Here is a 5,659-nt window from a genome sequence, read left to right as displayed (position 1 = left end):
TTTATATCATTATTTCACAATACGTGAGTTCTTCATGAGATCTCATGAATGATGAAAAGCGCGCCGCCAACGTCGCTCACAACGGATTTGTCAAGTTCTTTCTGCTGCTCTCTCTGATCTGATCAACTTTACTGCTCAGTTCTAGAACCTTGTTAGTTTTGCAGACATTTCTTCTACTCTCAGGATTCACTATTCTAATCTCTAAAAACATGTGTGGCCTTTCATTCATCATTCACTACAACAATGTAAAACTCAATGAACAATGAGTATCCATCAGTTGAATCGGACTAATGGAACGGTCTTTCTTTAGTGTGAGATCGCTTTCCCGAAAAAGGGGTACATCTACGGAGGTTAAAAAATTGAAGGGCAGTTATGTTAAAGTTGTTGTTTGATTTAGGGACGGAATAATATATTATAATCACAGCAGCAACTAACGACCGCCGATCTGCATTCGATTTATCAAAACAACACAGCAGAAGAGAATTCACAGTTAACTCGATTTTATCGATTTGAAATGGTTCTTTCTTTGACGTTCACGCGTCATACTCGCGAATTGCGTTAAGCAAAGAAAAATAATGATCTACAAAAATATTTTGTTTGCTCACTACAGTATTTTACACTTGGACGATGTTTGATAAAGCGATGATAGATGAGTTTATTCACTACAGTGTGTTTTGAACTTTTGTAAGATAAATTCATCTGTAAACAGTTGCTAGGAAAACAAACCGACAAAGATTTTTTATTGAAATTACTAAACATTGCCGTCGTTCATTCCAGCTTCAAAGCACCATGTGTGACAGAAGGCCCCATCTCTGGAAGGGCACCCCCGGGCGAACACCCCTCAAATCTTGTTCCCTAGCATTCTTCAAGTAGATCATTCACATTAGAGAGAGTGTGTTTGCGACTGATCAACCGAAAGCCAGGGACTGATAAAATACCGGTTTGACCAGTTTACAACTTAATGAGGCCGCCGAAACCCCCGGCCGAAAAGCCAGCACATGGTTTATTCGTTACCATTTTTTCCTTCGAGCAGAGCGGTAAAATGGCAAGAAGAATGGTGATTAGAGCTCACTAAAGTTTCTTCGCCGCCTTGCCCCAAAATAATAGCGTGCTCTGCTCCTCCGCCGAAACCAGCTAGAGGGGGTAAATAGGTGACTCGCAAATCCGTCCATCCGCAAATTTCTTTACCCCCTCCAGCTACGTTAGCTATATATAGAAGGATCTATAGACTAAAGATAATTGACTATCGATCTGCATAAATCGAGCTGGCTGTGAGATAAAAAAAAGAAAAACATGTATAAAAGTTAAAAACATAAATAGACAATTTTACGGCCCGTAAAAAATCATTCAATTGTCTCACGCGAGATGACTGGTGAAGATTACAACCTCTCTTGGGTGTGTAGCCATCACCTACTGCGCGGAAAAGAAATAGGAGACTTAATAATAGGCAGGCTACCCTCAGCGTCGAATCAGTCAGCAATCTTGACAGATGGCACATGCTTAACGCACTCTTGGTCGCGAATTTCACTGCGTTTCCTCAAGAAATGATCAGTTTCATACTGGTAATTCCGATATTGAAGGCAGAATTATTTCAGTGAGGACGGGCTTCCACTTTTAAGAGGTAAATATCCCGGCCCGGGGAAATATCTATCAGTGTCAGTAGCGATCGATGCCGTCGTGGAGACTGTTCATACACGCCGCATTTATCGTCTAGTGAGAGGTCTAGTCCTCATTGAGCAAGTAAGAGGTTTCGATTTTGTTTCTTTCTTGTTTGGAAAGCGGACCACGAGTTTTGCTTTTTTTACGAGCCGGCGTAGAGCCAACGAGCGACGCAACGACGGAATGTTCCGGCGTAGTCCGCCACTCGCTGTTTGCAAAGATTTTCAAAACTTTCTGTCAAACACGCGTTGAAGAGGCTGTGCAAATTACCTTTTCACGTGGACGCCGAGACTGAGAAAGACCATAATTTAGAAAAACGTGCCAGGTTAAAGCTAGCGTTATTCCCCCCAGGGAGGGGTTACTCCCTTATATGGACTATATAAGTATGTCCGGCTCTAAAGGGAAGGGATTTTCAGTCGTTTCGGTCGGAAATAGTATATCGGTTTTGGTGATTTTAGCCTTTTTGGTTCTACACAGGATATGTTTCTTAGAAGAAGCTACTTTTTCATCATTATCGGTAAGACCATCAACAAATGCCTTAAACATGTTTAGTGCAACTTTGCCAGCCGCAACGGGCGACGGTCGTAAATAGGCTGTCGAGGTTTTGGAGGTAATTTATTAGTGTTAACAACTGGGTTGAAAACGTAAATTAGCCACCGTAAAGAGTAAAAAAGCTGACGCTTCGAGCGTTAGCCCTTCGTCAGAGCGATTAGAGGAATTGTGGGTTGTGTATGGATTTATATGTAGAAAGTGGAGCTACGCCATTGGTGGGAATATGATGACGAAAAAACAGGAATAAATTAGTTGAATGAAAAGCGCTCATTGATTCCGTGGGGATTAAGGGTGCCGATTTGAAATATAAATTTTTGTTCTAGTGTTTTACGGCTTTCCGAACTGCCTAGATGTAAGGAAAGGCCGCAAACTGCCATATGCTGTTTAGAATGATAAGGAAGATTAAAGTGTCTAGCGACTGGCTTGGATGCGTCCTTGTCATTTATTTCCACATCGCGAAGGTGTTCTCGGAATCGGTCACCCAGTCGTCTTCCTGTCTCGCCGATGTATAACTTATTGCAATAAGTGCAAGTTATGCAGTAAATAACATTGGCGGAGGTACACGTAAAGTGATCAATGATCTTAATAGATCTTTTGGGTCCCGATATTTTCTGTACGTTGTGAATGAAAGGACAAGTTTTGCATCGTGAGCGAGCGCATTTAAAAGTTCCAGATTGGTCATTGGTTTGAAATGAACTCCTGACTAAAAAGTTGCCTATGTTTTTGTCACGTTTGAATGAAATAAGTGGGGGTTGCGAAAAGATAGTGCCAGTCTCTGAATCGTTTTGGAGTAATTTAAAATTTTTAAGAATGATATTTCGTCATCATATTCCCACCAATGGCGTAGCTCCACTTTCTACATATAAATCCATACACAACCCACAATTCCTCTAATCGCTCTGACGAAGGGCTAACGCTCGAAACGTCAGCTTTTTTACTCTTTACGGTGGCTAATTTACGTTTTCAACCCAGTTGTTAACACTAATAAATTACCTTCTATACTCTCCCACCGACGCAGCACCACAGTTTCTTTAGAAACTTACCCCTTCATTCATTTGTCGAGGTTTTGGTCAAGTCAGAAATAGGGTAGCGACCATGGCGGATTTCAGCCATAAATAGCTAGAGTCTCGACTTTTCTGGGAGTACTCCCTGGGCTTTATATTCTTTTCAAATTTGTTCTGGAAACATGAAGAGTGAATTAATGTGTAAATTAAGCACAATGTGAAGAAAATAATAAATGTACCACTCGGCGATTTTTTTTATTTTGAAATGGCCTAACACTCCACAGAAACAAATTTACACACGAAGAACTCCAGGGAAGGGGTCTTAATTGTGTTTCTTTTCCTTATTTCTGGCTTCTAAACACGTCGATCGACATATTTCCATTTAATGGCTTTCTGGCTGTGTTGATTAACAGTGAATTATTCCTTATTTCTGGCTTCTAAACACGTCAATCGATATATCTGGCTGTGTTGATTAACAGTGAATTATTAACCCGGCATGCGCGAGAATGCCACCGGCCTGAAGTCTAGACAGGCTAATAAGAGATTTATTGAACCATAGCTAATAAAGGGGAATGGTTATGAAACCCGGCAAACATCAAAGGAGCAAACAAAGATGCCAAGATTTAGGTTGGAAGGTGCCCGACCGTGCACAATCTTTTGTTTTGGCCTTATACATTATGCATGAGTTACGCAAGTTTCTATTGGTTAGTTCCTCAGTACAGAGTAAACAACTGTTTTTTTTTGTGCACGGTCAAGGCCAAAAAAGCGAACAAAAAACTACAACAAAGAACTTTGTCGGGTTTCATAACAATTCCGCTCTATTAACTATGATTGAACGACCTAAAATGTTCAGAAAAAAAAATCCACGGTTACATACTGAAAGGACATTAGTGAAGATGATGAAACCGTTCGCAGTGGGGCTGCAAAAAAGTTTTCAGATCTTTGGGATTCGAAATTTCCGCTACCAATATGGTACACTCTATTTTTGTTTTAAGAATGTGTTTTATTAGAATATCGAGGCTGAAATTTGCGAAATGTTAACCCCAGGCTAAGATTTTGAAACGAATATATTATTTGTGATGAAAATTTGTAAATACAACACAATCATGTTTTTAATCAAACCGTTTAAAATCCTTACTTCTCCTAAACGGCAAAACTGGCCAGAAAACAACCCAGATACCACTAGCCGTATGTTCGATTCCCCTATATCTGTAGGCTGGCTCCAAAATTACTCTAATATCATCCAGACACTTTGAAAACAGAAATGTCACACGCTCTGATGTAAGCGTAAAATCGGCAGAGAAATAAGAATACTCAACCTCGATTGGGAAAACAACATTGTTATAAAATAAAGAGTGCAGTGGCTTGACAATTTCATTCTGAAGGGCATACTGGAACTCATAAGAAGATGCTTTTTGAAGCCTTCAGTCAAGTCAAAAAGTTAGTCATTAACATTTTGAAACACCGAGTGTCGAATAGTTTCGGACACAGCATTCCATGGAGAATAAATCAAAAATGAAAACCGGCGAAAAGGGAAAAGTAGTGAGGCAGACTCGATCCTAATCGCGCTCTGCGCTCTTCTCTCTCTCTAACCTGCGATCAGGCATTTTTTTTTACAGGGAAGGAGGGCATGATCACAGGCTACTCTCTGTCATCCGCCGATCGCCTTTCAGTTCACGAGAACTTTATTGTATCAGTTATGCTTAAGTCTTTTGGCCTATGTAGAGTCAAGAGGTAGCTTATTGCTTTCAAAACGTTATTTTACTGAACGATTTCATTATACGGCAAAGCCGAGGTTCGATATTTTCCCGTAAAGTCCAAACGTTTGAGGTTAATAAGTTGTTTATCATAAGACTTTATAGTCCATAATCGTCCGTGGGCAATATGGGAGAATAATGCCCTAGAACCTTAGAATTAGCCAATGAGAGGTCGCGTTTTATCGGCTACAAACTCGAACTATGTACTGAAAAAGAATTAACAAATGTTTGGAAGATTGAGATGAGACTGTTTGAGGGTCCAAGATAACATGCCTTTATTAATGTTTTCTTTTTTTTTTCACACTGCACGAAAAAATGGATTTACAACAACTGCAAAATCAATGCAAATATGAAGTAAATACCACATTTGATCAAATTTGTTTATATTTGCCCCGAGGCAAATTCCATCGTTGGATAATATTTGCACGCGAAGCAAAGATGGTAAATACCGCATTTACTCAATCTTTACAGTCCAAAGCAAATGAGAAGAAAAACTGCACATTTGCATCAGATTTAACATGAACTAAAAATGTGGTAAATAGATAAATCTACCGCACCGAAACATGAATTTACAATTGTAGCAAACATTCCGCTGCACGTCGTTTTGATTACATTTACCCGCGATGCAAACCCCATTTTTGCATCACATTTGTATGTAAAGCATAGGCGGTCGACAATTTATATTTA

At 39.8% G+C, this 5,659-nt stretch overlaps 1 pseudogene across 1 annotated transcript in view; it reads left to right on the top strand.

The window, feature by feature from the left end:
- The first annotated feature begins 253 nt into the window (after positions 1-253).
- LOC113683764 (RYamide receptor-like) overlaps positions 254-5,659 on the top strand; it is a 24,071-nt pseudogene continuing 18,665 nt past the window's right edge. The window contains exon 1 of the transcript XR_016187945.1: positions 254-1,621. The product of XR_016187945.1 is annotated as an RYamide receptor-like (transcript). The remainder of the gene's footprint in view (positions 1,622-5,659) is intronic.

The sequence above is a fragment of the Pocillopora damicornis genome, chromosome 6, assembly GCF_964200805.1.
Source record: "Pocillopora damicornis chromosome 6, jaPocDami1.2, whole genome shotgun sequence".
Classification (NCBI taxonomy): Eukaryota; Metazoa; Cnidaria; class Anthozoa; order Scleractinia; family Pocilloporidae; genus Pocillopora; species Pocillopora damicornis.
The sequence above is the reverse complement of the archived record's forward strand: the minus strand, read 5'-3'. Positions and strand labels throughout refer to the sequence as shown.